Source organism: Rhinoderma darwinii, unplaced genomic scaffold (genome assembly GCF_050947455.1).
Source record: "Rhinoderma darwinii isolate aRhiDar2 unplaced genomic scaffold, aRhiDar2.hap1 Scaffold_4066, whole genome shotgun sequence".
NCBI classification, from domain to species: Eukaryota; Metazoa; Chordata; class Amphibia; order Anura; family Rhinodermatidae; genus Rhinoderma; species Rhinoderma darwinii.
In genome coordinates, this window is record NW_027463648.1 from 39,834 (window position 1) to 64,988 (window position 25,155).

General features: G+C 42.0%; 119 pseudogenes; all 119 read right to left on the bottom strand.

Moving 5' to 3' along the window:
- Positions 1-5: 5 nt before the first annotated feature.
- Positions 6-124, bottom strand: LOC142709208 (5S ribosomal RNA; annotated as a pseudogene).
- A 67-nt stretch (positions 125-191) lies between these two features.
- LOC142709275 (5S ribosomal RNA) lies at positions 192-310 on the bottom strand (annotated as a pseudogene).
- Positions 311-377: 67 nt separating this feature from the next.
- Positions 378-496, bottom strand: LOC142709295 (5S ribosomal RNA; annotated as a pseudogene).
- Positions 497-563: 67 nt separating this feature from the next.
- On the bottom strand, positions 564-682 carry LOC142709193 (5S ribosomal RNA; annotated as a pseudogene).
- A 67-nt stretch (positions 683-749) lies between these two features.
- Positions 750-868, bottom strand: LOC142709384 (5S ribosomal RNA; annotated as a pseudogene).
- A 253-nt stretch (positions 869-1,121) lies between these two features.
- LOC142709216 (5S ribosomal RNA) lies at positions 1,122-1,240 on the bottom strand (annotated as a pseudogene).
- Positions 1,241-1,307: 67 nt separating this feature from the next.
- Positions 1,308-1,426, bottom strand: LOC142709297 (5S ribosomal RNA; annotated as a pseudogene).
- Positions 1,427-1,493: 67 nt separating this feature from the next.
- On the bottom strand, positions 1,494-1,612 carry LOC142709380 (5S ribosomal RNA; annotated as a pseudogene).
- A 253-nt stretch (positions 1,613-1,865) lies between these two features.
- Positions 1,866-1,984, bottom strand: LOC142709300 (5S ribosomal RNA; annotated as a pseudogene).
- Positions 1,985-2,051: 67 nt separating this feature from the next.
- On the bottom strand, positions 2,052-2,170 carry LOC142709236 (5S ribosomal RNA; annotated as a pseudogene).
- A 67-nt stretch (positions 2,171-2,237) lies between these two features.
- On the bottom strand, positions 2,238-2,356 carry LOC142709250 (5S ribosomal RNA; annotated as a pseudogene).
- Positions 2,357-2,423: 67 nt separating this feature from the next.
- LOC142709189 (5S ribosomal RNA) lies at positions 2,424-2,542 on the bottom strand (annotated as a pseudogene).
- A 67-nt stretch (positions 2,543-2,609) lies between these two features.
- Positions 2,610-2,728, bottom strand: LOC142709311 (5S ribosomal RNA; annotated as a pseudogene).
- A 67-nt stretch (positions 2,729-2,795) lies between these two features.
- Positions 2,796-2,914, bottom strand: LOC142709340 (5S ribosomal RNA; annotated as a pseudogene).
- A 67-nt stretch (positions 2,915-2,981) lies between these two features.
- Positions 2,982-3,100, bottom strand: LOC142709092 (5S ribosomal RNA; annotated as a pseudogene).
- Positions 3,101-3,167: 67 nt separating this feature from the next.
- LOC142709270 (5S ribosomal RNA) lies at positions 3,168-3,286 on the bottom strand (annotated as a pseudogene).
- A 67-nt stretch (positions 3,287-3,353) lies between these two features.
- On the bottom strand, positions 3,354-3,472 carry LOC142709293 (5S ribosomal RNA; annotated as a pseudogene).
- Positions 3,473-3,725: 253 nt separating this feature from the next.
- Positions 3,726-3,844, bottom strand: LOC142709359 (5S ribosomal RNA; annotated as a pseudogene).
- Positions 3,845-3,911: 67 nt separating this feature from the next.
- LOC142709106 (5S ribosomal RNA) lies at positions 3,912-4,030 on the bottom strand (annotated as a pseudogene).
- Positions 4,031-4,097: 67 nt separating this feature from the next.
- Positions 4,098-4,216, bottom strand: LOC142709290 (5S ribosomal RNA; annotated as a pseudogene).
- Positions 4,217-4,469: 253 nt separating this feature from the next.
- On the bottom strand, positions 4,470-4,588 carry LOC142709233 (5S ribosomal RNA; annotated as a pseudogene).
- Positions 4,589-4,655: 67 nt separating this feature from the next.
- LOC142709107 (5S ribosomal RNA) lies at positions 4,656-4,774 on the bottom strand (annotated as a pseudogene).
- Positions 4,775-4,841: 67 nt separating this feature from the next.
- On the bottom strand, positions 4,842-4,960 carry LOC142709277 (5S ribosomal RNA; annotated as a pseudogene).
- Positions 4,961-5,027: 67 nt separating this feature from the next.
- Positions 5,028-5,146, bottom strand: LOC142709263 (5S ribosomal RNA; annotated as a pseudogene).
- Positions 5,147-5,213: 67 nt separating this feature from the next.
- LOC142709361 (5S ribosomal RNA) lies at positions 5,214-5,332 on the bottom strand (annotated as a pseudogene).
- A 67-nt stretch (positions 5,333-5,399) lies between these two features.
- Positions 5,400-5,518, bottom strand: LOC142709307 (5S ribosomal RNA; annotated as a pseudogene).
- A 67-nt stretch (positions 5,519-5,585) lies between these two features.
- On the bottom strand, positions 5,586-5,704 carry LOC142709284 (5S ribosomal RNA; annotated as a pseudogene).
- Positions 5,705-5,771: 67 nt separating this feature from the next.
- On the bottom strand, positions 5,772-5,890 carry LOC142709103 (5S ribosomal RNA; annotated as a pseudogene).
- Positions 5,891-5,957: 67 nt separating this feature from the next.
- Positions 5,958-6,076, bottom strand: LOC142709341 (5S ribosomal RNA; annotated as a pseudogene).
- A 67-nt stretch (positions 6,077-6,143) lies between these two features.
- On the bottom strand, positions 6,144-6,262 carry LOC142709301 (5S ribosomal RNA; annotated as a pseudogene).
- Positions 6,263-6,329: 67 nt separating this feature from the next.
- Positions 6,330-6,448, bottom strand: LOC142709093 (5S ribosomal RNA; annotated as a pseudogene).
- Positions 6,449-6,515: 67 nt separating this feature from the next.
- On the bottom strand, positions 6,516-6,634 carry LOC142709229 (5S ribosomal RNA; annotated as a pseudogene).
- Positions 6,635-6,701: 67 nt separating this feature from the next.
- On the bottom strand, positions 6,702-6,820 carry LOC142709168 (5S ribosomal RNA; annotated as a pseudogene).
- A 67-nt stretch (positions 6,821-6,887) lies between these two features.
- On the bottom strand, positions 6,888-7,006 carry LOC142709381 (5S ribosomal RNA; annotated as a pseudogene).
- Positions 7,007-7,073: 67 nt separating this feature from the next.
- LOC142709280 (5S ribosomal RNA) lies at positions 7,074-7,192 on the bottom strand (annotated as a pseudogene).
- Positions 7,193-7,259: 67 nt separating this feature from the next.
- LOC142709145 (5S ribosomal RNA) lies at positions 7,260-7,378 on the bottom strand (annotated as a pseudogene).
- A 67-nt stretch (positions 7,379-7,445) lies between these two features.
- Positions 7,446-7,564, bottom strand: LOC142709169 (5S ribosomal RNA; annotated as a pseudogene).
- A 67-nt stretch (positions 7,565-7,631) lies between these two features.
- Positions 7,632-7,750, bottom strand: LOC142709302 (5S ribosomal RNA; annotated as a pseudogene).
- A 67-nt stretch (positions 7,751-7,817) lies between these two features.
- Positions 7,818-7,936, bottom strand: LOC142709131 (5S ribosomal RNA; annotated as a pseudogene).
- A 67-nt stretch (positions 7,937-8,003) lies between these two features.
- Positions 8,004-8,122, bottom strand: LOC142709251 (5S ribosomal RNA; annotated as a pseudogene).
- A 67-nt stretch (positions 8,123-8,189) lies between these two features.
- LOC142709094 (5S ribosomal RNA) lies at positions 8,190-8,308 on the bottom strand (annotated as a pseudogene).
- Positions 8,309-8,375: 67 nt separating this feature from the next.
- Positions 8,376-8,494, bottom strand: LOC142709170 (5S ribosomal RNA; annotated as a pseudogene).
- Positions 8,495-8,561: 67 nt separating this feature from the next.
- Positions 8,562-8,680, bottom strand: LOC142709303 (5S ribosomal RNA; annotated as a pseudogene).
- Positions 8,681-8,747: 67 nt separating this feature from the next.
- Positions 8,748-8,866, bottom strand: LOC142709095 (5S ribosomal RNA; annotated as a pseudogene).
- Positions 8,867-8,933: 67 nt separating this feature from the next.
- LOC142709230 (5S ribosomal RNA) lies at positions 8,934-9,052 on the bottom strand (annotated as a pseudogene).
- Positions 9,053-9,119: 67 nt separating this feature from the next.
- LOC142709171 (5S ribosomal RNA) lies at positions 9,120-9,238 on the bottom strand (annotated as a pseudogene).
- A 67-nt stretch (positions 9,239-9,305) lies between these two features.
- Positions 9,306-9,424, bottom strand: LOC142709382 (5S ribosomal RNA; annotated as a pseudogene).
- A 67-nt stretch (positions 9,425-9,491) lies between these two features.
- On the bottom strand, positions 9,492-9,610 carry LOC142709281 (5S ribosomal RNA; annotated as a pseudogene).
- Positions 9,611-9,677: 67 nt separating this feature from the next.
- On the bottom strand, positions 9,678-9,796 carry LOC142709104 (5S ribosomal RNA; annotated as a pseudogene).
- Positions 9,797-9,863: 67 nt separating this feature from the next.
- Positions 9,864-9,982, bottom strand: LOC142709173 (5S ribosomal RNA; annotated as a pseudogene).
- Positions 9,983-10,049: 67 nt separating this feature from the next.
- LOC142709304 (5S ribosomal RNA) lies at positions 10,050-10,168 on the bottom strand (annotated as a pseudogene).
- Positions 10,169-10,235: 67 nt separating this feature from the next.
- Positions 10,236-10,354, bottom strand: LOC142709096 (5S ribosomal RNA; annotated as a pseudogene).
- Positions 10,355-10,421: 67 nt separating this feature from the next.
- On the bottom strand, positions 10,422-10,540 carry LOC142709231 (5S ribosomal RNA; annotated as a pseudogene).
- A 67-nt stretch (positions 10,541-10,607) lies between these two features.
- LOC142709174 (5S ribosomal RNA) lies at positions 10,608-10,726 on the bottom strand (annotated as a pseudogene).
- Positions 10,727-10,793: 67 nt separating this feature from the next.
- On the bottom strand, positions 10,794-10,912 carry LOC142709383 (5S ribosomal RNA; annotated as a pseudogene).
- Positions 10,913-10,979: 67 nt separating this feature from the next.
- On the bottom strand, positions 10,980-11,098 carry LOC142709159 (5S ribosomal RNA; annotated as a pseudogene).
- Positions 11,099-11,351: 253 nt separating this feature from the next.
- Positions 11,352-11,470, bottom strand: LOC142709335 (5S ribosomal RNA; annotated as a pseudogene).
- A 67-nt stretch (positions 11,471-11,537) lies between these two features.
- Positions 11,538-11,656, bottom strand: LOC142709111 (5S ribosomal RNA; annotated as a pseudogene).
- A 67-nt stretch (positions 11,657-11,723) lies between these two features.
- LOC142709260 (5S ribosomal RNA) lies at positions 11,724-11,842 on the bottom strand (annotated as a pseudogene).
- Positions 11,843-12,095: 253 nt separating this feature from the next.
- LOC142709378 (5S ribosomal RNA) lies at positions 12,096-12,214 on the bottom strand (annotated as a pseudogene).
- A 253-nt stretch (positions 12,215-12,467) lies between these two features.
- On the bottom strand, positions 12,468-12,586 carry LOC142709319 (5S ribosomal RNA; annotated as a pseudogene).
- A 253-nt stretch (positions 12,587-12,839) lies between these two features.
- LOC142709306 (5S ribosomal RNA) lies at positions 12,840-12,958 on the bottom strand (annotated as a pseudogene).
- Positions 12,959-13,025: 67 nt separating this feature from the next.
- LOC142709333 (5S ribosomal RNA) lies at positions 13,026-13,144 on the bottom strand (annotated as a pseudogene).
- Positions 13,145-13,211: 67 nt separating this feature from the next.
- LOC142709345 (5S ribosomal RNA) lies at positions 13,212-13,330 on the bottom strand (annotated as a pseudogene).
- Positions 13,331-13,397: 67 nt separating this feature from the next.
- LOC142709357 (5S ribosomal RNA) lies at positions 13,398-13,516 on the bottom strand (annotated as a pseudogene).
- Positions 13,517-13,769: 253 nt separating this feature from the next.
- Positions 13,770-13,888, bottom strand: LOC142709127 (5S ribosomal RNA; annotated as a pseudogene).
- Positions 13,889-14,141: 253 nt separating this feature from the next.
- Positions 14,142-14,260, bottom strand: LOC142709097 (5S ribosomal RNA; annotated as a pseudogene).
- Positions 14,261-14,327: 67 nt separating this feature from the next.
- Positions 14,328-14,446, bottom strand: LOC142709329 (5S ribosomal RNA; annotated as a pseudogene).
- A 67-nt stretch (positions 14,447-14,513) lies between these two features.
- On the bottom strand, positions 14,514-14,632 carry LOC142709391 (5S ribosomal RNA; annotated as a pseudogene).
- A 253-nt stretch (positions 14,633-14,885) lies between these two features.
- LOC142709261 (5S ribosomal RNA) lies at positions 14,886-15,004 on the bottom strand (annotated as a pseudogene).
- A 67-nt stretch (positions 15,005-15,071) lies between these two features.
- Positions 15,072-15,190, bottom strand: LOC142709228 (5S ribosomal RNA; annotated as a pseudogene).
- Positions 15,191-15,257: 67 nt separating this feature from the next.
- LOC142709365 (5S ribosomal RNA) lies at positions 15,258-15,376 on the bottom strand (annotated as a pseudogene).
- A 67-nt stretch (positions 15,377-15,443) lies between these two features.
- On the bottom strand, positions 15,444-15,562 carry LOC142709366 (5S ribosomal RNA; annotated as a pseudogene).
- Positions 15,563-15,629: 67 nt separating this feature from the next.
- LOC142709339 (5S ribosomal RNA) lies at positions 15,630-15,748 on the bottom strand (annotated as a pseudogene).
- Positions 15,749-15,815: 67 nt separating this feature from the next.
- Positions 15,816-15,934, bottom strand: LOC142709128 (5S ribosomal RNA; annotated as a pseudogene).
- Positions 15,935-16,187: 253 nt separating this feature from the next.
- Positions 16,188-16,306, bottom strand: LOC142709376 (5S ribosomal RNA; annotated as a pseudogene).
- Positions 16,307-16,373: 67 nt separating this feature from the next.
- LOC142709358 (5S ribosomal RNA) lies at positions 16,374-16,492 on the bottom strand (annotated as a pseudogene).
- Positions 16,493-16,559: 67 nt separating this feature from the next.
- LOC142709273 (5S ribosomal RNA) lies at positions 16,560-16,678 on the bottom strand (annotated as a pseudogene).
- A 67-nt stretch (positions 16,679-16,745) lies between these two features.
- Positions 16,746-16,864, bottom strand: LOC142709175 (5S ribosomal RNA; annotated as a pseudogene).
- A 254-nt stretch (positions 16,865-17,118) lies between these two features.
- On the bottom strand, positions 17,119-17,235 carry LOC142709294 (5S ribosomal RNA; annotated as a pseudogene).
- Positions 17,236-17,303: 68 nt separating this feature from the next.
- LOC142709328 (5S ribosomal RNA) lies at positions 17,304-17,422 on the bottom strand (annotated as a pseudogene).
- A 67-nt stretch (positions 17,423-17,489) lies between these two features.
- On the bottom strand, positions 17,490-17,608 carry LOC142709367 (5S ribosomal RNA; annotated as a pseudogene).
- A 70-nt stretch (positions 17,609-17,678) lies between these two features.
- LOC142709112 (5S ribosomal RNA) lies at positions 17,679-17,797 on the bottom strand (annotated as a pseudogene).
- A 67-nt stretch (positions 17,798-17,864) lies between these two features.
- On the bottom strand, positions 17,865-17,983 carry LOC142709356 (5S ribosomal RNA; annotated as a pseudogene).
- Positions 17,984-18,050: 67 nt separating this feature from the next.
- Positions 18,051-18,169, bottom strand: LOC142709224 (5S ribosomal RNA; annotated as a pseudogene).
- A 67-nt stretch (positions 18,170-18,236) lies between these two features.
- LOC142709286 (5S ribosomal RNA) lies at positions 18,237-18,355 on the bottom strand (annotated as a pseudogene).
- A 67-nt stretch (positions 18,356-18,422) lies between these two features.
- On the bottom strand, positions 18,423-18,541 carry LOC142709360 (5S ribosomal RNA; annotated as a pseudogene).
- Positions 18,542-18,608: 67 nt separating this feature from the next.
- LOC142709330 (5S ribosomal RNA) lies at positions 18,609-18,727 on the bottom strand (annotated as a pseudogene).
- A 67-nt stretch (positions 18,728-18,794) lies between these two features.
- LOC142709177 (5S ribosomal RNA) lies at positions 18,795-18,913 on the bottom strand (annotated as a pseudogene).
- Positions 18,914-18,980: 67 nt separating this feature from the next.
- LOC142709368 (5S ribosomal RNA) lies at positions 18,981-19,099 on the bottom strand (annotated as a pseudogene).
- Positions 19,100-19,166: 67 nt separating this feature from the next.
- On the bottom strand, positions 19,167-19,285 carry LOC142709252 (5S ribosomal RNA; annotated as a pseudogene).
- Positions 19,286-19,352: 67 nt separating this feature from the next.
- LOC142709272 (5S ribosomal RNA) lies at positions 19,353-19,471 on the bottom strand (annotated as a pseudogene).
- Positions 19,472-19,538: 67 nt separating this feature from the next.
- Positions 19,539-19,657, bottom strand: LOC142709369 (5S ribosomal RNA; annotated as a pseudogene).
- Positions 19,658-19,724: 67 nt separating this feature from the next.
- LOC142709323 (5S ribosomal RNA) lies at positions 19,725-19,843 on the bottom strand (annotated as a pseudogene).
- Positions 19,844-20,096: 253 nt separating this feature from the next.
- Positions 20,097-20,215, bottom strand: LOC142709098 (5S ribosomal RNA; annotated as a pseudogene).
- Positions 20,216-20,282: 67 nt separating this feature from the next.
- On the bottom strand, positions 20,283-20,401 carry LOC142709338 (5S ribosomal RNA; annotated as a pseudogene).
- Positions 20,402-20,468: 67 nt separating this feature from the next.
- On the bottom strand, positions 20,469-20,587 carry LOC142709278 (5S ribosomal RNA; annotated as a pseudogene).
- A 67-nt stretch (positions 20,588-20,654) lies between these two features.
- LOC142709082 (5S ribosomal RNA) lies at positions 20,655-20,773 on the bottom strand (annotated as a pseudogene).
- Positions 20,774-20,840: 67 nt separating this feature from the next.
- On the bottom strand, positions 20,841-20,959 carry LOC142709336 (5S ribosomal RNA; annotated as a pseudogene).
- A 67-nt stretch (positions 20,960-21,026) lies between these two features.
- LOC142709195 (5S ribosomal RNA) lies at positions 21,027-21,145 on the bottom strand (annotated as a pseudogene).
- Positions 21,146-21,212: 67 nt separating this feature from the next.
- On the bottom strand, positions 21,213-21,331 carry LOC142709197 (5S ribosomal RNA; annotated as a pseudogene).
- Positions 21,332-21,398: 67 nt separating this feature from the next.
- LOC142709370 (5S ribosomal RNA) lies at positions 21,399-21,517 on the bottom strand (annotated as a pseudogene).
- A 67-nt stretch (positions 21,518-21,584) lies between these two features.
- Positions 21,585-21,703, bottom strand: LOC142709200 (5S ribosomal RNA; annotated as a pseudogene).
- A 67-nt stretch (positions 21,704-21,770) lies between these two features.
- Positions 21,771-21,889, bottom strand: LOC142709109 (5S ribosomal RNA; annotated as a pseudogene).
- A 67-nt stretch (positions 21,890-21,956) lies between these two features.
- Positions 21,957-22,075, bottom strand: LOC142709371 (5S ribosomal RNA; annotated as a pseudogene).
- A 67-nt stretch (positions 22,076-22,142) lies between these two features.
- LOC142709373 (5S ribosomal RNA) lies at positions 22,143-22,261 on the bottom strand (annotated as a pseudogene).
- Positions 22,262-22,328: 67 nt separating this feature from the next.
- LOC142709227 (5S ribosomal RNA) lies at positions 22,329-22,447 on the bottom strand (annotated as a pseudogene).
- Positions 22,448-22,700: 253 nt separating this feature from the next.
- On the bottom strand, positions 22,701-22,819 carry LOC142709349 (5S ribosomal RNA; annotated as a pseudogene).
- Positions 22,820-22,886: 67 nt separating this feature from the next.
- Positions 22,887-23,005, bottom strand: LOC142709332 (5S ribosomal RNA; annotated as a pseudogene).
- A 67-nt stretch (positions 23,006-23,072) lies between these two features.
- LOC142709379 (5S ribosomal RNA) lies at positions 23,073-23,191 on the bottom strand (annotated as a pseudogene).
- Positions 23,192-23,258: 67 nt separating this feature from the next.
- Positions 23,259-23,377, bottom strand: LOC142709262 (5S ribosomal RNA; annotated as a pseudogene).
- A 67-nt stretch (positions 23,378-23,444) lies between these two features.
- LOC142709316 (5S ribosomal RNA) lies at positions 23,445-23,563 on the bottom strand (annotated as a pseudogene).
- A 67-nt stretch (positions 23,564-23,630) lies between these two features.
- On the bottom strand, positions 23,631-23,749 carry LOC142709212 (5S ribosomal RNA; annotated as a pseudogene).
- Positions 23,750-23,816: 67 nt separating this feature from the next.
- On the bottom strand, positions 23,817-23,935 carry LOC142709101 (5S ribosomal RNA; annotated as a pseudogene).
- A 67-nt stretch (positions 23,936-24,002) lies between these two features.
- On the bottom strand, positions 24,003-24,121 carry LOC142709314 (5S ribosomal RNA; annotated as a pseudogene).
- Positions 24,122-24,188: 67 nt separating this feature from the next.
- On the bottom strand, positions 24,189-24,307 carry LOC142709105 (5S ribosomal RNA; annotated as a pseudogene).
- A 253-nt stretch (positions 24,308-24,560) lies between these two features.
- On the bottom strand, positions 24,561-24,679 carry LOC142709129 (5S ribosomal RNA; annotated as a pseudogene).
- A 67-nt stretch (positions 24,680-24,746) lies between these two features.
- On the bottom strand, positions 24,747-24,865 carry LOC142709279 (5S ribosomal RNA; annotated as a pseudogene).
- A 67-nt stretch (positions 24,866-24,932) lies between these two features.
- Positions 24,933-25,051, bottom strand: LOC142709299 (5S ribosomal RNA; annotated as a pseudogene).
- Between the last annotated feature and the right edge of the window lie 104 nt (positions 25,052-25,155).

Genomic DNA, 25,155 nt, shown 5'->3' on the forward strand with positions numbered 1-25,155 from the left:
TAAAAAGGCAACCGCACCACGGATTCCCAGACAGTCTCCCACACTGGTACTAGCGAGGCCTTAAGCTGTGTAACTTCTGCGATCTGACGAGAGCAGGGACATTCAGCTTAGAATGACCATTGACATTAAATGCTTTAATCCATAGTCCTTTTTAATCGATTGTGAAACAAAATCTAAACTACATAATAAAAATTAAACCGCACCACGGATTCCCAGACAGTCTCCCACACTGGTACTAGCAAGGCCTTAAGCTGTGTAACTTCTGCGTTCTGACGAGAGCAGGCACATTCAGCTTAGAATGGCCATTGACGTTAAATGCTTTAATCCATAGTCCTATTTAATCTATTGTGAAACAAAATCTAAACGACATAATAAAAAGTCAACCGCACCACGGATTCCCAGACAGTCTCCCACACTGGTACTAGCGAGGCCTTAAGCTGTGTAACTTCTGCGATCTGACGAGAGCAGGCACATTCAGCTTAGAATGGCCATTGACATTAAATGCTTTAATCCATAGTCCTTTTTAATCGATTGTGAAACAAAATCTAAACGACATAATAAAAAGTCAACCGCACCACGGATTCCCAGACAGTCTCCCACACTGGTACTAGCGAGGCCTTAAGCTGTGTAACTTCTGCTATCTGACGAGAGCAGGCACATTCAGCTTAGAATGGCCATTGACACTAAATGCTTTAATCCATAGTCCTTTTTAATCGATTGTGAAACAAAATCTAAACGACATAATAAAAAGTCAACCGCACCACGGATTCCCAGACAGTCTCCCACTCTGGTACTAGCGAGGCCTTAAGCTGTGTAACTTCTGCGATCTGACGAGAGCAGGCACATTCAGCTTAGAATGGCAATTGACGTTATATGCTTTCATCCATAGTCCTATTTAATCTATTGTGAAACAAAATCTAAACGACATAATAAAAATTAAACCGCACCACTGATTCCCAGACAGTCTCCCACACTGGTACTAGCGAGGCCTTAAGCTGTGTAACTTCTGCGATCTAACGAGAGCAGGCACATTCAGCTTAGAATGGCCATTGCCATTAAATGCTTTAATCCATAGTCCATTTTAATCGATTGTGAAACAAAATCTAAATGACATAATAAAAAGACAACCGCACCACGGATTCCCAGACAGTCTCCCACACTGGTACTAGCGAGGCCTTAAGCTGTGTATCTTCTGCGATCTGACGAGAGCAGGCACATTCAGCTTAGAATGGCCATTGACATTAAAAGCCTTAATCCATAGTCCATTTTAATCGATTGTGAAACAAAATCTAAACAACATAATAAAAATGCAATTACACCACGGATTCCCAGACAGTCTCCCACACTAGTACTAGCGAGGCCTTAAGCTGTGTAACTTCTGCGTTCGGACAAGAGCAGGTACATTCAGCTTAGAATGGCCATTGACATTAAATGCTTTAATCCATAGTCCATTTTAATCGATTGTGAAACAAAATCTAAACGACATAATAAAAAGGCAACCGCACCACGGATTCCCAGACAGTCTCCCACACTGGTACTAGCGAGGCCTTAAGCTGTGTAACTTCTGCGTTCGGACGAGAGCAGGCACATTCAGCTTAGAATGGCCATTGACGTTAAACGCTTTAATCCATAGTCCTATTTAATCTATTGTGAAAAAAAATCTAAACGACATAATAAAAAGTCAACCGCACCATGGATTCCCAGACAGTCTCCCACACTGGTACTAGTGAGGCGTTAAGCTGTGTAACTTCTGCGATCTAACGAGAGCAGGCACATTCAGCTTAGAATGGCCATTGACAGTAAATGCTTTAATCCATGGTCCTTTTTAATCGATTGTGAAACAAAATCTAAACGACATAATAAAAAGTCAACCGCACCACGGATTCCCAGACAGTCTCCCACACTGGTACTAGCGAGGCGTTAAGCTGTGTAACTTCTGCGATCTAACGAGAGCAGGGACATTCAGCTTAGAATGGCCATTGACATTAAAGGCTTTAATCCATAGTCCTTTTTAATCGATTGTGAAACAAAATCTAAACGACATAATAAAAATTCAACCGCACCACGGATTCCCAGACAGTCTCCCACACTGGTACTAACGAGGCCTTAAGCTGTGTAACTTCTGCGTTCTGACCAGAGCAGGCACATTCAGCTTAGAATGGCCATTGACGTTAAATGCTTTAATCCATAGTCCTATTTAATCTATTGTGAAACATAATCTAAACGACATAATAAAAAGTCAACCGCACCACGGATTCCCAGACAGTCTCCCACACTGGTACTAGCGAGGCCTTAAGCTGTGTAACTTCTGCGATCTGACGAGAGAAGGCACATTCAGCTTAGAATGGCCATTGACTTTAAATGCTTTAATCCATAGTCCTTTTTAATCGATTGTGAAACAAAATCTAAACGACATAATAAAAAGTCAACCGCACCACGGATTCCCAGACAGTCTCCCACACTGGTACTAGCGAGGCCTTAAGCTGTGTAACTTCTGCGATCTGACGAGAGCAGGGACATTCAGCTTAAAATGGCCATTGACATTAAATGCTTTAATCCATAGTCCTTTTTAATCGATTGTGAAACAAAATCTAAACTACATAATAAAAATTCAACCGCACCACGGATTCCCAGACAGTCTCCCACACTGGTACTAGCGAGGCCTTAAGCTGTGTAACTTCTGCGTTCTGACGAGAGAAGGCACATTCAGCTTAGAATGGCCATTGACGTTAAATGCTTTAATCCATAGTCCTATTTAATCTATTGTGAAACAAAATCTAAACGACATAATAAAAAGGCAACTGCACCACGTATTCCCAGACAGTCTCCCACACTGGTACTAGCGAGTCCTTCAGCTGTGTAACTTCTGCGATCTGACGAGAGCAGGCACATTCAGCTTAGAATGGCCATTGACATTAAATGCTTTAATCCATAGTCCTTTTTAATCGATTGTGAAACAAAATCTAAACAACATAATAATAAGTCAACCGCACCACGGATTCCCAGACAGTCTCCCACACTGGTACTAGCGAGGCCTTAAGCTGTGTAACTTCTGCGATCTGACGAGAGCAGGGACATTCAGCTTAGAATGGCCATTGACATTAAATGCTTTAATCCATAGTCTTTTTTAATCGATTGTGAAACAAAATCTAAACGACATAATAAAAAGTCAACCGCACCACGGATTCCCAGACAGTCTCCCACACTGGTACTAGCGAGGCGTTAAGCTGTGTAACTTCTGCGATCTAACGAGAGCAGGCACATTCAGCTTAGAATGGCCATTGACAGTAAATGCTTTAATCCATAGTCCTTTTTAATCGATTGTGAAACAAAATCTAAACGACATAATAAAAAGTCAACCGCACCACGGATTCCCAGACAGTCTCCCACACTGGTACTAGCGAGGCCTTAAGCTGTGTAACTTCTGCGATCTGACGAGAGCAGAGACATTCATCTTAGAATGGCCATTGACATAAAATGCCTTAATCCATAGTCCTTTTTAATCGATTGTGAAACAAAATCTAAACGACATAATAAAAATTCAACCGCACCACGGATTCCCAGACAGTCTTCCACACCGGTACTAGCGAGGCTTTAAGCTGTGTAACTTCTGCGATCTGACGAGAGCAGGCACATTCAGCTTAGAATGGCCATTGACGTTAAATGCTTTAATCCATAGTCCTATTTAATCTATTGTGAAACAAAATCTAAACGACATAGTAAAAAGTCAACCGTACCACGGATTCCCAGACAGTCTCCCACACTGGTACTAGCGAGGCGTTAAGCTGTGTAACTTCTGCGATCTAACGAGAGCAGGGACATTCAGCTTAGAATGGCCATTGACATTAAAGGCTTTAATCCATAGTCCTTTTTAATCGATTGTGAAACAAAATCTAAACGACGTAATAAAAAGTCAACCGCACCACAGATTCCCAGACAGTCTCCCACACTGGTACTAGCGAGGCCTTAAGCTGTGTAACTTCTGCGATCTGACGAGAGCAGGGACATTCAGCTTAGAATGGCAATTGACATTAAATGCTTTAATCCATAGTCCTTTTTAATCGATTGTGAAACAAAATCTAAACGACATAATAAAAAGTCAACCGCACCACGGATTCCCAGACAGTCTCCCACACAGGTACTAGCGAGGCGTTAAGCTGTGTAACTTCTGCGATCTAACGAGAGCAGGCACATTCAGCTTAGAATGGCCATTGACATTAAATGCTTTAATCCATAGTCCTTTTTAATCGATTGTGAAACAAAATCTAAACGACATAATAAAAAGTCAACCGCACCACAGATTCCCAGACAGTCTCCCACACTGGAACTAGCGAGGACTTAAGCTGTGTAACTTCTGCGATCTGACGAGAGCAGTCACATTCAGCTTAGAATGGCCATTGACATTAAAAGCCTTAATCCATAGTCCTATTTAATCTATTGTCAAACAAAATCTAACCAACATAATAAAAAGTCAACCGCACCACGGATTCCCAGACAGTCTCCCACACTGGTACTAGCGAGGCCTTAAGCTGTGTAACTTCTGCGATCTGACCAGAGCAGGGACATTCAGCTTAGAATGGCCATTGACATTAAATGCTTTAATCCATAGTCTTTTTTAATCGATTGTGAAACAAAATCTAAACGACATAATAAAAAGTCAACCGCACCACGGATTCCCAGACAGTCTCCCACAATGGTACTAGCGAGGCCTTAAGCTGTGTAACTTCTGCGATCTGACGAGAGCAGGGACATTCAGCTTAGAATGGCCATTGACATTAAATGCTTTAATCCATAGTCCTTTTTAATCGATTGTGAAACAAAATCTAAACGACATAATAAAAACTCAACCGCACCACGGATTCCCAGACAGTCTCCCACACTGGTACTAGCGAGGCCTTAAGCTGTGTAACTTCTGCGTTCTGACCAGAGCAGGCACATTCAGCTTAGAATGGCCATTGACGTTAAATGCTTTAATCCATAGTCCTATTTAATCTATTGTGAAACAAAATCGAAACGACATAATAAAAAGTCAACCGCACCACGGATTCCCAGACAGTCTCCCACACTGGTACTAGCGAGGCCTTAGGCTGTGTAACTTCTGCGTTCTGACCAGAGCAGGCACATTCAGCTTAGAATGGCCATTGACGTTAAATGTTTTAATCCATAGTCCTATTTAATCTATTGTGAAACAAAATCGAAACGACATAATAAAAAGTCAACCGCACCACGGATTCCCAGACAGTCTCCCACACTGGTACTAGCGAAGCGTTAAGCTGTGTAACTTCTGCGATCTAACGAGAGCAGGCACATTCAGCTTAGAATGGCCATTAACATTAAATGCTTTAATCCATAGTCCTTTTTAATCGATTGTGAAACAAAATCTAAACGACATAATAAAAAGTCAACCGCACCACGGATTCCCAGACAGTCTCCCACACTGGTACTAGCGAGGCCTTAAGCTGTGTAACTTCTGCGATCTGACGAGAGCAGGCACATTCAGCTTAGAATGGCCATTGACATTAAATGCTTTAATCCATAGTCCTTTTTAATCGATTGTGAAACAAAATCTAAACGACATAATAAAAAGTCAACCGCACCACAGATTCCCAGACAGTCTCACACACTGGTACTAGCGAGGCCTTAAGCTGTGTAACTTCTGCGATCTGACGAGAGCAGGAACATTCAGCTTAGAATGGCCATTGACATTAAATGCTTTAATCCATAGTCCTTTTTAATCGATTGTGAAACAAAATCTAAACGACATAATAAAAAGTCAACTGCACCACGGATTCCCAGACAGTCTCCCACACTGGTACTAGCGAGGCCTTAAGCTGTGTAACTTCTGCGATCTGACGAGAGCAGGGACATTCAGCTTAGAATGGCCATTGACATAAAATGCTTTAATCCATAGTCCTTTTTAATCGATTGTGAAACAAAATCTAAACGACATAATAAAAATTCAACCGCACCACGGATTCCCAGACAGTCTCCCACACTGGTCCTAGCGAGGCCTTAAGCTGTGTAACTTCTGCGATCTGACGAGAGCAGGCACATTCAGCTTAGAATGGCCATTGACGTTAAATGCTTTAATCCATAGTCCTATTTAATCTATTGTGAAACAAAATCTAAACGACATAATAAAAAGTCAACCGCACCACGGATTCCCAGACAGTCTCCCACACTGGTACTAGCGAGGCGTTAAGCTGTGTAACTTCTGCGATCTAACGAGAGCAGGGACATTCAGCTTAGAATGGCCATTGACATTAAAGGCTTTAATCCATAGTCCTTTTTAATCGATTGTGAAACAAAATCTAAACGACGTAATAAAAAGTCAACCGCACCACGGATTCCCAGACAGTCTCCCACACTGGTACTAGCGAGGCCTTAAGCTGTGTAACTTCTGCGATCTGACGAGAGCAGGGACATTCAGCTTAGAATGGCCATTGACATTAAATGCTTTAATCCATAGTCCTTTTTAATCGATTGTGAAACAAAATCTAAACGACATAATAAAAAGTCAACCGCACCACGGATTCCCAGACAGTCTCCCACACTGGTACTAGCGAGGGCTTAAGCTGTGTAACTTCTGCGATCTGACGAGAGCAGGGACATTCAGCTTAGAATGGCCATTGACATTAAATGCTTTAATCCATAGTCCTTTTTAATCGATTGTGAAACAAAATCTAAACGACATAATAAAAATTCAACCGCACCACGGATTCCCAGACAGTCTCCCACACTGGTACTAGCGAGGCCTTAAGCTGTGTAACTTCTGCGATCTGACGAGAGCAGGCACATTCAGCTTAGAATGGCCATTGACATTAAATGCTTTAATCCATAGTCCTTTTTAATCGATTGTGAAACAAAATCTAAACAACATAATAATAAGTCAACCGCACCACGGATTCCCAGACAGTCTCCCACAATGGTACTAGCGAGGCCTTAAGCTGTGTAACTTCTGCGATCTGACGAGAGCAGGCACATTCAGCTTAGAATGGCCATTGACATTAAATGCTTTAATCCATAGTCCTTTTTAATCGATTGTGAAACAAAATCTAAACGACATAATAAAAAGTCAACCGCACCACAGATTCCCAGACAGTCTCACACACTGGTACTAGCGAGGCCTTAAGCTGTGTAACTTCTGCGATCTGACGAGAGCAGGCACATTCAGCTTAGAATGGCCATTGACATTAAATGCTTTAATCCATAGTCCTTTTTAATCGATTGTGAAACAAAATCTAAACGACATAATAAAAAGTCAACTGCACCACGGATTCCCAGACAGTCTCCCACACTGGTACTAGCGAGGCCTTAAGCTGTGTAACTTCTGCGATCTGACGAGAGCAGGGACATTCAGCTTAGAATGGCCACTGACATAAAATGCTTTAATCCATAGTCCTTTTTAATCGATTGTGAAACAAAATCTAAACGACATAATAAAAATTCAACCGCACCACGGATTCCCAGACAGTCTCCCACACTGGTACTAGCGAGGCCTTAAGCTGTGTAACTTCTGCGATCTGACGAGAGCAGGCACATTCAGCTTAGAATGGCCATTGACGTTAAATGCTTTAATCCATAGTCCTATTTAATCTATTGTGAAACAAAATCTAAACGACATAATAAAAAGTCAACCGCACCACGGATTCCCAGACAGTCTCCCACACTGGTACTAGCGAGGCGTTAAGCTGTGTAACTTCTGCGATCTAACGAGAGCAGGGACATTCAGCTTAGAATGGCCATTGACATTAAAGGCTTTAATCCATAGTCCTTTTTAATCGATTGTGAAACAAAATCTAAACGACGTAATAAAAAGTCAACCGCACCACGGATTCCCAGACAGTCTCCCACACTGGTACTAACGAGGCCTTAAGCTGTGTAACTTCTGCGTTCTGACCAGAGCAGGCACATTCAGCTTAGAATGGCCATTGACGTTAAATGCTTTAATCCATAGTCCTATTTAATCTATTGTGAAACATAATCTAAACGACATAATAAAAAGTCAACCGCACCACGGATTCCCAGACAGTCTCCCACACTGGTACTAGCGAGGCCTTAAGCTGTGTAACTTCTGCGATCTGACGAGAGAAGGCACATTCAGCTTAGAATGGCCATTGACTTTAAATGCTTTAATCCATAGTCCTTTTTAATCGATTGTGAAACAAAATCTAAACGACATAATAAAAAGTCAACCGCACCACGGATTCCCAGACAGTCTCCCACACTGGTACTAGCGAGGCCTTAAGCTGTGTAACTTCTGCGATCTGACGAGAGCAGGGACATTCAGCTTAGAATGGCCATTGACATAAAATGCTTTAATCCATAGTCCTTTTTAATCGATTGTGAAACAAAATCTAAACGACATAATAAAAATTCAACCGCACCACGGATTCCCAGACAGTCTCCCACACTGGTACTAGCGAGGCCTTAAGCTGTGTAACTTCTGCGATCTGACGAGAGCAGGCACATTCAGCTTAGAATGGCCATTGACGTTAAATGCTTTAATCCATAGTCCTATTTAATCTATTGTGAAACAAAATCTAAACGACATAATAAAAAGTCAACCGCACCACGGATTCCCAGACAGTCTCCCACACTGGTACTAGCGAGGCGTTAAGCTGTGTAACTTCTGCGATCTAACGAGAGCAGGGACATTCAGCTTAGAATGGCCATTGACATTAAAGGCTTTAATCCATAGTCCTTTTTAATCGATTGTGAAACAAAATCTAAACGACGTAATAAAAAGTCAACCGCACCACGGATTCCCAGACAGTCTCCCACACTGGTACTAGCGAGGCCTTAAGCTGTGTAACTTCTGCGATCTGACGAGAGCAGGGACATTCAGCTTAGAATGGCCATTGACATTAAATGCTTTAATCCATAGTCCTTTTTAATCGATTGTGAAACAAAATCTAAACGACATAATAAAAAGTCAACCGCACCACGGATTCCCAGACAGTCTCCCACACTGGTACTAGCGAGGGCTTAAGCTGTGTAACTTCTGCGATCTGACGAGAGCAGGGACATTCAGCTTAGAATGGCCATTGACATTAAATGCTTTAATCCATAGTCCTTTTTAATCGATTGTGAAACAAAATCTAAACGACATAATAAAAATTCAACCGCACCACGGATTCCCAGACAGTCTCCCACACTGGTACTAGCGAGGCCTTAAGCTGTGTAACTTCTGCGATCTGACGAGAGCAGGCACATTCAGCTTAGAATGGCCATTGACATTAAATGCTTTAATCCATAGTCCTTTTTAATCGATTGTGAAACAAAATCTAAACAACATAATAATAAGTCAACCGCACCACGGATTCCCAGACAGTCTCCCACAATGGTACTAGCGAGGCCTTAAGCTGTGTAACTTCTGCGATCTGACGAGAGCAGGCACATTCAGCTTAGAATGGCCATTGACATTAAATGCTTTAATCCATAGTCCTTTTTAATCGATTGTGAAACAAAATCTAAACGACATAATAAAAAGTCAACCGCACCACAGATTCCCAGACAGTCTCACACACTGGTACTAGCGAGGCCTTAAGCTGTGTAACTTCTGCGATCTGACGAGAGCAGGCACATTCAGCTTAGAATGGCCATTGACATTAAATGCTTTAATCCATAGTCCTTTTTAATCGATTGTGAAACAAAATCTAAACGACATAATAAAAAGTCAACTGCACCACGGATTCCCAGACAGTCTCCCACACTGGTACTAGCGAGGCCTTAAGCTGTGTAACTTCTGCGATCTGACGAGAGCAGGGACATTCAGCTTAGAATGGCCATTGACATAAAATGCTTTAATCCATAGTCCTTTTTAATCGATTGTGAAACAAAATCTAAACGACATAATAAAAATTCAACCGCACCACGGATTCCCAGACAGTCTCCCACACTGGTACTAGCGAGGCCTTAAGCTGTGTAACTTCTGCGATCTGACGAGAGCAGGCACATTCAGCTTAGAATGGCCATTGACGTTAAATGCTTTAATCCATAGTCCTATTTAATCTATTGTGAAACAAAATCTAAACGACATAATAAAAAGTCAACCGCACCACGGATTCCCAGACAGTCTCCCACACTGGTACTAGCGAGGCGTTAAGCTGTGTAACTTCTGCGATCTAACGAGAGCAGGGACATTCAGCTTAGAATGGCCATTGACATTAAAGGCTTTAATCCATAGTCCTTTTTAATCGATTGTGAAACAAAATCTAAACGACGTAATAAAAAGTCAACCGCACCACGGATTCCCAGACAGTCTCCCACACTGGTACTAGCGAGGCCTTAAGCTGTGTAACTTCTGCGATCTGACGAGAGCAGGGACATTCAGCTTAGAATGGCCATTGACATTAAATGCTTTAATCCATAGTCCTTTTTAATCGATTGTGAAACAAAATCTAAACGACATAATAAAAAGTCAACCGCACCACGGATTCCCAGACAGTCTCCCACACTGGTACTAGCGAGGGCTTAAGCTGTGTAACTTCTGCGATCTGACGAGAGCAGGGACATTCAGCTTAGAATGGCCATTGACATTAAATGCTTTAATCCATAGTCCTTTTTAATCGATTGTGAAACAAAATCTAAACGACATAATAAAAATTCAACCGCACCACGGATTCCCAGACAGTCTCCCACACTGGTACTAGCGAGGCCTTAAGCTGTGTAACTTCTGCGATCTGACGAGAGCAGGCACATTCAGCTTAGAATGGCCATTGACATTAAATGCTTTAATCCATAGTCCTTTTTAATCGATTGTGAAACAAAATCTAAAAAACATAATAATAAGTCAACCGCACCACGGATTCCCAGACAGTCTCCCACAATGGTACTAGCGAGGCCTTAAGCTGTGTAACTTCTGCGATCTGACGAGAGCAGGCACATTCAGCTTAGAATGGCCATTGACATTAAATGCTTTAATCCATAGTCCTTTTTAATCGATTGTGAAACAAAATCTAAACGACATAATAAAAAGTCAACCGCACCACGAATTCCCAGACAGTCTCCCACACTGGTACTAGCGAGGCCTTAAGCTGTGTAACTTCTGCGATCTGACGAGAGCAGGCACATTCAGCTTAGAATGGCCTTTGACATTAAATGCTTTAATCCATAGTCCTTTTTAATCGATTGTGAAACAAAATCTAAACGACATAATAAAAAGTCAACCGCACCACGGATTCCCAGACAGTCTCCCACACTGGTACTAGCGAGGCGTTAAGCTGTGTAACTTCTGCGATCTAACGAGAGTAGGCACATTCAGCTTAGAATGGCCATTGACATTAAATGCTTTAATCCATAGTCCTTTTTAATCGATTGTGAAACAAAATCTAAACGACATAATAAAAAGTCAACCGCACCACAGATTCCCAGACAGTCTCCCACACTGGAACTAGCGAGGCCTTAAGCTGTGTAACTTCTGCGATCTGACGAGAGCAGTCACATTCAGCTTAGAATGGCCATTGACTTTAAAAGCCATAATCCATAGTCCTATTTAATCTATTGTGAAACAAAATCTAACCAACATAATAAAAAGTCAACCGCACCACGGATTCCCAGACAGTCTCCCACACTGGTACTAGCGAGGCCTTAAGCTGTGTAACTTCTGCGATCTGACGAGAGCAGGGACATTCAGCTTAGAATGACCATTGACATGAAATGCTTTAATCCATAGTCTTTTTTAATCGATTGTGAAACAAAATCTAAACGACATAATAAAAAGTCAACCGCACCACGGATTCCCAGACAGACTCCCACACTGGTACTAGCGAGGCGTTAAGCTGTGTAACTTCTGCGATCTAACGAGAGCAGGCACATTCAGCTTAGAATGGCGATTGACATTAAATGCTTTAATCCATAGTCCTTTTTAATCGATTGTGAAACAAAATCGAAACGACATAATAAAAAGTCAACCGCACCACGGATTCCCAGACAGTCTCCCACACTGGTACTAGCGAGGCGTTAAGCTGTGTAACTTCTGCTATCTAACGAGAGCAGGCACATTCAGCTTAGAATGGCCATTAACATTAAATGCTTTAATCCATAGTCCTTTTTAATCGATTGTGAAACAAAATCTAAACGACATAATAAAATGTCAACCGCACCACGGATTCCCAGACAGTCTCCCACACTGGTACTAGCGAGGCCTTAAGCTGTGTAACTTCTGCGATCTGACGAGAGCAGGCACATTCAGCTTAGAATGGCCATTGACATTAAATGCTTTAATCCATAGTCCTTTTTAATCGATTGTGAAACAAAATCTAAACGACATAATAAAAAGTCAACCGCACCACGGATTCACAGACAGTCTCCCACACTGGTACTAGCGAGGCCTTAAGCTGTGCAACTTCTGCGATCTGACGAGAGCATGCACACTCAGCTTAGAATGGCCATTGACATTAAATGCTTTAATCCATAGTCCTTTTTAATCGATTGTGAAACAAAATCTAAACGACATAATAAAAAGTCAACCGCACCACGGATTCCCAGACAGTCTCCCACACTGGTACTAGCGAGGCCTTAAGCTGTGTAACTTCTGCGATCTGACGAGAGCAGGCACATTCAGCTTAGAATGGCCATTGACGTTAAATGTTTTAATCCATAGTCCTATTTAATCTATTGTGAAACAAAATCTAAACGACATAATAAAAAGTCAACCGCACCACGGATTCCCAGACAGTCTCCCACACTGGTACTAGCGAGGCGTTAAGCTGTGTAACTTCTGCGATCTAACGAGAGCAGGGACATTCAGTTAAGAATGGCCATTGACATTAAAGGCTTTAATCCATAGTCCTTTTTAATCGATTGTGAAACAAAATCTAAACGACATAATAAAAATTCAACCGCACCACGGATTCCCAGACAGTCTCCCACACTGGTACTAGCGAGGCCTTAAGCTGAGTAACTTCTGCGTTCTGACCAGAGCAGGCACATTCAGCTTAGAATGGCCATTGACGTTAAATGCTTTAATCCATAGTCCTATTTAATCTATTGTGAAACAAAATCTAAACGACATAATAAAAAGTCAACCGCACCACGGATTCCCAGACAGTCTCCCACACTGGTACTAGCGAGGCCTTAAGCTGTGTAACTTCTGCGATCTGACGAGAGCAGGCACATTCAGCTTAGAATGGCCATTGACGTTAAATGCTTTAATCCATAGTCCTATTTAATCTATTGTGAAACAAAATCTAAACGACATAATAAAAAGTCAACCGCACCACGGATTCCCAGACAGTCTCCCACACTGGTACTAGCGAGGCCTTAAGCTGTGTAACTTCTGCGATCTGACGAGAGCAGGCACATTCAGCTTAGAATGGCCATTGACATTAAATGCTTTAATCCATAGTCCTTTTTAATCGATTGTGAAACAAAATCTAAACGAAATAATAAAAAGTCAACCGCACCACGGATTCCCAGACAGTCTCCCACACTGGTACTAGCGAGGCCTTAAGCTGTGTAACTTCTGCGATCTGACGAGAGCAGGCACATTCAGCTTAGAATGGCCATTGACATTAAATGCTTTAATCCATAGTCCTTTTTAATCGATTGTGAAACAAAATCTAAACGACATAATAAAAAGTCAACCGCACCACGGATTCCTAGACAGTCTCCCACACTGGTACTAGTGAGGCCTTAAACTGTGTAACTTCAGCGATCTGACGAGCGCAGGCACATTCAGCTTAGAATGCCCATTGACAGTAAATGCTTTAATCCATAGTCCTTTTTAATCGATTGTGAAACAAAATCTAAACGACATAATAAAAAGGCAACCGCACCACGGATTCCCAGACAGTCTCCCACACTGGTACTAGCGAGGCCTTAAGCTGTGTAACTTCTGCGATCTGACGAGAGCAGGCACATTCAGCTTAGAATGGCCATTGACATTATATGCTTTCATCCATAGTCCTATTTAATCTATTGTGAAACAAAATCTAAACGACATAATAAAAAGTCAACCGCACCACGGATTCCCAGACAGTCTCCCACACTGGTACTAGCGAGGCGAAAAGCTGTGTAACTTCTGCGATCTAACTAGAGCAGGCACATTCAGCTTAGAATGGCCATTGACATTAAATGCTTTAATCCATAGTCCTTTTTAATCGATTGTGAAACAAAATCTAAACGACATAATAAAAAGTCAACCGCACCACGGATTCCCAGACAGTCTCCCACACTGGTACTAGCGAGGCCTTAAGCTGTGTAACTTCTGCGATCTGACGAGAGCAGGGACATTCAGCTTAGAATGGCCATTGACATTAAAGGCTTTAATCCATAGTCCTTTTTAATCGATTGTGAAACAAAATCTAAACGACATAATAAAAATTCAACCGCACCACGGATTCCCAGACAGTCTCCCACACAGATACTAGCGAGGCCTTAAGCTGTGTAACTTCTGCGATCTGACGAGAGCAGGCACATTCAGCTTAGAATTGCCATTGACCTTAACTGCTTTAATCCATAGTCCTTTTTAATCGATTGTGAAACAAAATCTAAACGACATAATAAAAAGTCAACCGCACCACGGATTCCCAGACAGTCTCCCACACTGGTACTAGCGAGGCCTTAAGCTGTGTAATTTCTGCGATCTGACGAGAGCAGGGACATTCAGCTTAGAATGGCCATTGACATTAAATGTTTTAATTCATAGTCCTTTTTAATCGATTGTGAAACAAAATCTAAACGACATAATAAAAATTCAAGCGCACCACGGATTCCCAGACAGTCTCCCACACTGGTACTAGCGAGGCCTTAAGCTGTGTAACTTCTGCGATCTGACGAGAGCAGGCACATTCAGCTTAGAATGGCCATTGACGTTATATGCTTTAATCCATAGTCCTATTTAATCTATTGTGAAACAAAATCTAAATGACATAATAAAAAGTCAACCGCACCACGGATTCCCAGACTGTCTCCCACACTGGTACTAGCGAGGCCTTAAGCTGTGTAACTTCTGCGTTCTGACCAGAGCAGGCACATTCAGCTTAGAATGGCCATTGACGTTAAATGATTTAATCCATAGTCCTATTTAATCTATTGTGAAACAAAATCTAAACGACATTCTAAAAAGTCAACCGCACCACGGATTCCCAGACAGTCTCCCACACTGGTACTAGCGAGGCCTTAAGCTGTGTAACTTCTGCGTTCTGACCAGAGCAGGCACATTCAGCTTAGAATCGCCATTGACGTTAAATGATTTAATCCATAGTCCTATTTAATCTATTGTGAAACAAAATCTAAACGACATAATAAAAAGTCAACCGCACCACGGATTCCCAGACAGTCTCCCACACTGGTACTAGCGAGGCCTTAAGCTGTGTAACTTCTGCGATCTGACGAGAGCAGGCACATTCAGCTTAGAATGGCCATTGACATTAAATGCTTTAATCCATAGTCCTATTTAATCGATTGTGAAACAAAATCTAAACGACATAATAAAAAGTCAACCGCACCACGGATTCCCAGACAGTCTCCCACACTGGTACTAGCGAGGCCTTAAGCTGTGTAACTTCTGCGATCTGACGAGAGCAGGCACATTCAGCTTAGAATGGCCATTGACGTTAAATGCTTTAATCCATAGTCCTATTTAATCGATTGTGAAACAAAATCTAAACGACATAATAAAAAGTCAACCACACCACGGATTCCCAGACAGTCTCCCACACTGGTACTAGTGAGGCCTTAAGCTGTGTAACTTCAGCGATCTGACGAGAGCAGGCACATTCAGCTTAGAATGCCCATTGACACTAAATGCTTTAATCCATAGTCCTTTTTAATCGATTGTGAAACAAAATCTAAACGACATAATAAAAAGGCAACCGCACCACGGATTCCCAGACAGTCTCCCACACTGGTACTAGCGAGGCCTTAAGCTGTGTAACTTCTGCGATCTGACGAGAGCAGGCACATTCAGCTTAGAATGGCCATTGACGTTATATGCTTTCATCCATAGTCCTATTTAATCTATTGTGAAACAAAATCTAAACGACATAATAAAAAGTCAACCGCACCACGGATTCCCAGACAGTCTCCCACACTGGTACTAGTGAGGCGTTAAGCTGTGTAACTTCTGCGATCTAACTAGAGCAGGCACATTCAGCTTAGAATGTCCATTGACATTGAATGCTTTAATCCATAGTCCTTTTTAATCGATTGTGAAACAAAATCTAAACGACATAATAAAAAGTCAACCGCACCACGGATTCCCAGACAGTCTCCCACACAGGTACTAGCGAGGCCTTAAGCTGTGTAATTTCTGCGATCTGACGAGAGCAGGCACATTCAGCTTAGAATGGCCATTGACATTAAAAGCGTTAATCCATAGTCCTATTTAATCTATTGTGAAACAAAATCTAAACAACATAATAAAAAGTCAACCGCGCCACGGATTCCCAGACAGTCTCCCACACTGGTACTAGGGAGGCCTTAAGCTGTGTAACTTCTGTGATCTGACGAGAGCAGGGACATTCAGCTTAGAATGGCCATTGACATTAAAGGCTTTAATCCATAGTCCTTTTTAATCGATTGTGAAACAAAATCTAAACGACATAATAAAAAGTCAACCGCACCACGGATTCCCAGACAGTCTCGCACACTGGTACTAGCGAGGCCTTAAGCTGTGTAATTTCTGCGATCTGACGAGAGCAGGGACATTCAGCTTAGAATGGCCATTGACATTAAATGCTTTAATCCATAGTCCTTTTTAATCGATTGTGAAACAAAATCTAAACGACATAATAAAAATTCAACCGCACCACGGATTCCCAGACAGTCTCCCACACTGGTACTAGCGAGGCCTTAAGCTGTGTAACTTCTGCGATCTGACGAGAGCAGGCACATTCAGCTTAGAATGGCCATTGACGTTATATGCTTTAATCCATAGTCCTATTTAATCTATTGTGAAACAAAATCTAAACGACATAATAAAAAGTCAACCCCACCACGGATTCCCAGACAGTCTCCCACACTGGTACTAGCGAGGCATTAAGCTGTGTAACTTCTGCGATCTAACGAGAGCAGGCACATTCAGCTTAGAATGGCCATTGACATTAAATGCTTTAATCCATAGTCCTTTTTAATCGATTGTGAAACAAAATCTAAACGACATAATAAAAAGTCAAACGCACCACGGATTCCCAGACAGTCTCCCACACTGGTACTAGCGAGGCCTTAAGCTGTGTAACTTCTGCGATCTGACGAGAGCAGGCACATTCAGCTTAGAATGGCCTTTGACATTAAAAGCCTTAATCCATAGTCCTATTTAATCTATTGTGAAACAAAATCTAAACAACATAATAAAAAGTCAACCTCACCACGGATTCCCAGACAGTCTCCCACACTGGTACTAAGGAGGCCTTAAGCTGTGTAACTTCTGCGATCTGATGAGAGCAGGGACATTCAGCTTAGCATCGCCATTGACATTAAAGGCTTTAATCCATAGTCCTTTTTAATCGATTGTGAAACAAAATCTAAACGACATAATAAAAAGTCAACCGCACCACGGATTCCCAGACAGTCTCCCACACTGGTACTAGCGAGGCCTTAAGCTGTGTAACTTCTGCGATCTGACGAGAGCAGGCACATTCAGCTTAGAATGGCCATTGACATCAAAAAATGCTTTAATCCATAGTCCTTTTTAATCGATTGTGAAACAAAATCTAAACGACATAATAAAAAGTCAACCGCACCACGGATTCCCAGACAGTCTCCCACACTGGTACTAGCGAGGCCTTAAGCTGTGTAACTTCTGCGTTCTGACGAGAGCAGGCACATTCAGCTTAGAATGGCCATTGACGTTAAATGCTTTAATCCATAGTCCTATTTAATCTATTGTGAAAAAAAATCTAAACGACATAATAAAAAGTCAACCACACCACGGATTCCCAGACAGTCTCCCACACTGGTACTAGCGAGGCGTTAAGCTGTGTAACTTCTGCGATCTAACGAGAGCAGGCACATTCAGCTTAGAATGGCCATTAACAGTAAATGCTTTAATCCATAGTCCTTTTTAATCGATTGTGAAACAAAATCTAAACGACATAATAAAAAGTCAACCGCACCACGGATTCCCAGACAGTCTCCCACACTGGTACTAGCGAGGCCTTAAGCTGTGTAACTTCTGCGATCTGACGAGAGCAGTGACATTCAGCTTAGAATGGCCATTGACATAAAATGCTTTAATCCATAGTCCTTTTTAATCGATTGTGAAACAAAATCTAAACGACATAATAAAAATTCAACCGCACCACGGATTCCCAGACAGTCTCCCACACCGGTACTAGCGAGGCCTTAAGCTGTGTAACTTCTGCGATCTGACGAGGGCAGGCACATTCAGCTTAGAATGGCCATTGACGCTAAATGCTTTAATCCATAGTCCTATTTAATCTATTGTGAAACAAAATCTAAACGACATAATAAAAAGTCAACCGTACCACGGATTCCCAGACAGTCTCCCACACTGGTACTAGCGAGGCGTTAAGCTGTGTAACTTCTGCGATCTAACGAGAGCAGGGACATTCAGCTTAGAATGGCCATTGACATTAGATGCTTTAATCCATAGTCCTTTTTAATCGATTGTGAAACAAAATCTAAACGACATAATAAAAATTCAACCGCACCACGGATTCCCAAACAGTCTCCCACACTGGTACTAGCGAGGCCTTAAGCTGTGTAACTTCTGCGTTCTGACGAGAGAAGGCACATTCAGCTTAGAATGGCCATTGACGTTAAATGCTTTAATCCATAGTCCTATTTAATCTATTGTGAAACAAAATCTAAACGACATAATAAAAAGTCAACCGCACCACGGATTCCCAGACAGTCTCCCACACTGGTACTAGCGAGGCCTTAAGCTGTGTAACTTCTGCGTTCTGACCAGAGCAGGCACATTCAGCTTAGAATGGCCATTGACGTTAAATGCTTTAATCCATAGTCCTTTTTAATCGATTGTGAAACAAAATCTAAACAACATAATAATAAGTCAACCGCACCACGGATTCCCAGACAGTCTCCCACACTGGTACTAGCGAGGCCTTAAGCTGTGTAACTTCTGCGATCTGACGAGAGCAGGCACATTCAGCTTAGAATGGCCATTGACATTAAATGCTTTAATCCATAGTCCTTTTTAATCGATTGTGAAACAAAATCTAAACGACATAATAAAAAGTCAACCGCACCACGGATTCCCAGACAGTCTCCCACACTGGTACTAGCGAGGCATTAAGCTGTGTAACTTCTGCGATCTAACGAGAGCAGGCACATTCAGCTTAGAATGGCCATTGACATTAAATGCTTTAATCCATAGTCCTTTTTAATCGATTGTGAAACAAAATCTAAACGACATAATAAAAAGTCAACCGCACCACGGATTCCCAGACAGTCTCCCACACTGGTACTAGCGAGGCGTTAAGCTGTGTAACTTCTGCGATCTAACGAGAGCAGGCACATTCAGCTTAGAATGGCCATTGACGTTAAATGCTTTAATCCATAGTCCTTTTTAATCGATTGTGAAACAAAATCTAAACAACATAATAATAAGTCAACCGCACCACGGATTCCCAGACAGTCTCCCACACTGGTACTAGCGAGGCCTTAAGCTGTGTAACTTCTGCGATCTGACGAGAGCAGGCACATTCAGCTTAGAATGGCCATTGACATTACATGCTTTAATCCATAGTCCTTTTTAATCGATTGTGAAACAAAATCTAAACGACATAATAAGAAGTCAACCGCACCACGGATTCCCAGACAGTCTCCCACACAGGTACTAGCGAGGCGTCAAGCTGTGTAACTTCTGCGATCTAACGAGAGCAGGCACATTCAGCTTAGAATGGCCATTGACATTAAATGCTTTAATCCATAGTCCTTTTTAATCGATTGTGAAACAAAATCTAAACGACATAATAAAAAGTCAACCGCACCACAGATTCCCAGACAGTCTCCCACACTGGAACTAGCGAGGACTTAAGCTGTGTAACTTCTGCGATCTGACGAGAGCAGTCACATTCAGCTTAGAATGGCCATTGACATTAAAAGCCTTAATCCATAGTCCTATTTAATCTATTGTGAAACAAAATCTAACCAACATAATAGAAAGTCAACCGCACCACGGATTCCCAGACAGTCTCCCACACTGGTACTAGCGAGGCCTTAAGCTGTGTAACTTCTGCGATCTGACGAGAGCAGGGACATTCAGCTTAGAATGGCCATTGACATTAGATGCTTTAATCCATAGTCTTTTTTAATCGATTGTGAAACAAAATCTAAACGACATAATAAAAAGTCAACCGCACCACGGATTACCAGACAGTCTCCCACACTGGTACTAGCGAGGCCTTAAGCTGTGTAACTTCTGCGATCTGACGAGAGCAGGGACATTCATCTTAGAATGGCCATTGACATTAAATGCTTTAATCCATAGTCCTTTTTAATCGATTGTGAAACAAAATCTAAACGACATAATAAAAACTCAACCGCACCACGGATTCCCAGACAGTCTCCCACACTGGTACTAGCGAGGCCTTAAGCTGTGTAACTTCTGCGTTCTGACCAGAGCAGGCACATTCAGCTTAGAATGGCCATTGACGTTAAATGTTTTAATCCATAGTCCTATTTAATCTATTGTGAAACAAAATCGAAACGACATAATAAAAAGTCAACCGCACCACGGATTCCCAGACAGTCTCCCACACTGGTACTAGCGAGGCCTTAAGCTGTGTAACTTCTGCGATCTAACGAGAGCAGGCACATTCAGCTTAGAATGGCCATTGACATTAAATGCTTTAATCCATAGTCCTTTTTAATCGATTGTGAAACAAAATCTAAACTACATAATAAAAAGTCAACCGCACCACAGATTCCCAGACAGTCTCCCACACTGGAACTAGCGAGGCCTTAAGCTGTGTAACTTCTGCGATCTGACGAGAGCAGTCACATTCAGCTTAGAATGGCCATTGACATTAAAAGCCTTAATCCATAGTCCTATTTAATCTATTGTGAAACAAAATCTAACCAACATAATAAAAAGTCAACCGCACCACGGATTCCCAGACAGTCTCCCACACTGGTACTAGCGAGGCCTTAAGCTGTGTAACTTCTGCGATCTGACGAGAGCAGGGACATTCAGTTTAGAATGGCCATTGACATGAAATGCTTTAATCCATAGTCTTTTTTAATCGATTGTGAAACAAAATCTAAACGACATAATGAAAAGTCAACCGCACCACGGATTCCCAGACAGTCTCCCACACTGGTACTAGCGAGGCGTTAAGCTGTGTAACTTCTGCGATCTAACGAGAGCAGGCACATTCAGCTTAGAATGGCGATTGACATTAAATGCTTTAATCCATAGTCCTTTTTAATCGATTGTGAAACAAAATCGAAACGACATAATAAAAAGTCAACCGCACCACGGATTCCCAGACAGTCTCCCACACTGGTACTAGCGAGGCCTTAAGCTGTGTAACTTCTGCGATCTGACGAGAGCAGGCACATTCAGCTTAGAATGGCCATTGACATTAAATGCTTTAATCCATAGTCCTTTTTAATCGATTGTGAAACAAAATCTAAACGACATAATAAAAAGTCAACCGCACCACGGATTCCCAGACAGTCTCCCACACTGGTACTAGCGAGGCCTTAAGCTGTGTAACTTCTGCGATCTGACGAGAGCAGGCACATTCAGCTTAGAATGGCCAATAACGTTAAATGCTTTAATCCATAGTCCTATTTAATCTATTGTGAAACAAAATCTAAATGACATAATAAAAAGTCAACCACACCACGGATTCCCAGACAGTCTCCCACACTGGTACTAGCGAGGCCTTAAGCTGTGTAACTTCTGCGATCTGACGAGAGCAGGCACATTCAGCTTAGAATGGCCATTGACGGTAAATGCTTTAATCCATAGTCCTATTTAATCTATTGTGAAACAAAATCTAAACGACATAATAAAAAGTCAACCGCACCACGGATTCCCAGACAGTCTCCCACACTGGTACTAGCGAGGCCTTAAGCTGTGTAACTTCTGCGATCTGACGAGAGCAGGCACATTCAGCTTAGAATGGCCATTGACATTAAATGTGTTAATCCATAGTCCTTTTTAATCGATTGTGAAACAAAATCTAAACGACATAATAAAAAGTCAACCGCACCACGGATTCCCAGACAGTCTCCCACACTGGTACTAGCGAGGCCTTAAGCTGTGTAACTTCTGCGATCTGACGAGAGCAGGCACATTCAGCTTAGAATGGCCATTGACATTAAATGCTTTAATCCATAGTCCTTTTTAATCGATTGTGAAACAAAATCTAAACGACATAATAAAAATTCAACCGCACCACGGATTCCCAGACAGTCTCCCACACTGGTACTAGCGAGGCCTTAAGCTGTGTAACTTCTGCGATCTGACGAGAGCAGGCACATTCAGCTTAGAATTGCCATTGACCTTAAATGCTTTAATCCATAGTCCTTTTTAATCGATTGTGAAACAAAATCTAAACGACATAATAAAAAGTCAACCGCACCACGGATTCCCAGACAGTCTCCCACACTGGTACTAGCGAGGCCTTAAGCTGTGTAATTTCTGCGATTTGACGAGAGCAGGGACATTCTGCTTAGAATCGCCATTGACATTAAATGCTTTAATCCATAGTCCTTTTTAATCGATTGTGAAACAAAATCTAAACGACATAATAAAAATTCAACCACACCACGGATTCCCAGACAGTCTCCCACACTGGTACTAGCGAGGCCTTAAGCTGTGTAACTTCTGCGATCTGACGAGAGTAGGCACATTCAGCTTAGAATGGCCATTGACGTTATATGCTTTAATCCATAGTCCTATTTAATCTATTGTGAAACAAAATCTAAACGACATAATAAAAAGTCAACCGCACCACGGATTCCCAGACAGTCTCCCACACTGGTACCAGCGAGGCGTTAAGCTGTGTAACTTCTGCGATCTAACGAGAGCAGGCACATTCAGCTTAGAATGGCCATTGACATTAAATGCTTTAATCCATAGTCCTTTTTAATCGATTGTGAAACAAAATCTAAACGACATAATAAAAAGTCAAACGCACCACGGATTCCCAGACAGTCTCCCACACTGGTACTAGCGAGGCCTTAAGCTGTGTAACTTCTGCGATCTGACGAGAGCAGGCACATTCAGCTTAGAATGGCCTTTGACATTAAAAGCCTTAATCCATAGACCTATTTAATCTATTGTGAAACAAAATCTAAACAACATAATAAAAAGTCAACCGCACCACGGATTCCCAGACAGTCTCCCACACTGGTACTAAGGAGGCCTTAAGCTGTGTAACTCCTGCGATCTGACGAGAGCAGGGACATTCAGCTTAGAATGGCCATTGACATTAAAGGCTTTAATCCATAGTCCTTTTTAATCGATTGTGAAACAAAATCTAAACGACATAATAAAAAATCAACCGCACCACGGATTCCCAGACAGTCTCCCACACTGGTACTAGCGAGGCCTTAAGCTGTGTAACTTCTGCATTCTGACCAGAGCAGGCACATTCAGCTTAGAATGGCCATTGACGTTAAATGCTTTAATCCATAGTCCTATTTAATCTATTGTGAAACAAAATCTAAACGACATAATAAAAAGTCAACCGCACCACGGATTCCCAGACAGTCTCCCACACTGGTACTAGCGAGGCCTTAAGCTGTGTAACTTCTGCGATCTGACGAGGGCAGGCACATTCAGCTTAGAATGACCATTGACATTAAAAGCCTTAATCCATAGTCCTATTTAATCTATTGTGAAACAAAATCTAAACAACATAATAAAAAGTCAACCGCACCACGGATTCCCAGACAGTCTCCCACACTGGTACTAGCGAGGCCTTAAGCTGTGTAACTTCTGCGATCTGACGAGAGCAGGGACATTCAGCTTAGAATGGCCATTGACATTAAAGGCTTTAATCCATAGTCCTATTTAATCGATTGTGAAACAAAATCTAAACGACATAATAAAAATTCAACCGCACCACGGAATCCCAGACAGTCTCCCACACTGGTACTAGCGAGGCCTTAAGCTGTGTAACTTCTGCGATCTGACGAGAGCAGGCACATTCAGCTTAGAATGGCCATTGACATTAAATGCTTTAATCCATAGTACTTTTTAATCGATTGTGAAACAAAATCTAAACGACATAATAAAAAGTCAACCGCACCACGGATTCCCAGCCAGTCTCCCACACTGGTACTAGCGAGGCCTTAAGCTGTGTAACTTCTGCGATCTGACGAGAGCAGGCACATTCAGCTTAGAATGGCCATTGACATTAAATGCTTTAATCCATAGTACTTTTTAATCGATTGTGAAACAAAATCTAAACGACATAATAAAAAGTCAACCGCACCATGGATTCCCAGACAGTCTCCCACACTGGTACTAGCGAGGCCTTAAGCTGTGTAACTTCTGCAATCGGACCAGAGCAGGGACATTCTGCTTAGGATGGCCATTGACATTAAATGCTTTAATCCATAGTCCTTTTTAATCGATTGTGAAACAAAATCTAAACGACATAATAAAAAGGCAACCGCACCACGGATTCCCAGACAGTCTCCCACACTGGTACTAGCGAGGCCTTAAGCTGTGTAACTTCTGCGATCTGACGAGAGCAGGCACATTCAGCTTAGAATGGCCATTGACATTAAATGCTTTAATCCATAGTCCTTTTTAATCGATTGTGAAACAAAATCTAAACGACATAATAAAAAGTTAACCGCTCCACGGATTCCCAGACAGTCTCCCACATTGGTACTAGCGAGGCCTTAAGCTGTGTAACTTCTGCGATCTGACGAGAGCAGGCACATTCAGCTTAGAATGGCCATTGACACTAAATGCTTTAATCCATAGTCCTTTTTAATCGATTGTGAAAAAAAATCTAAACGACATAATAAAAATTAAACCGCACCACGGATTCCCAGACAGTCTCCCACACTGGTACTAGCGAGGCCTTAAGCTGTGTAACTTCTGCGATCTGACGAGAGCAGGCACATTCAGCTTAGAATAGCCATTGACGTTAAATGCTTTAATCCATAGTCCTATTTAATCTATTGTGAAACAAAATCTAAACGACATAATAAAAAGTCAACCGCACCACGGATTCCCAGACAGTCTCCCAC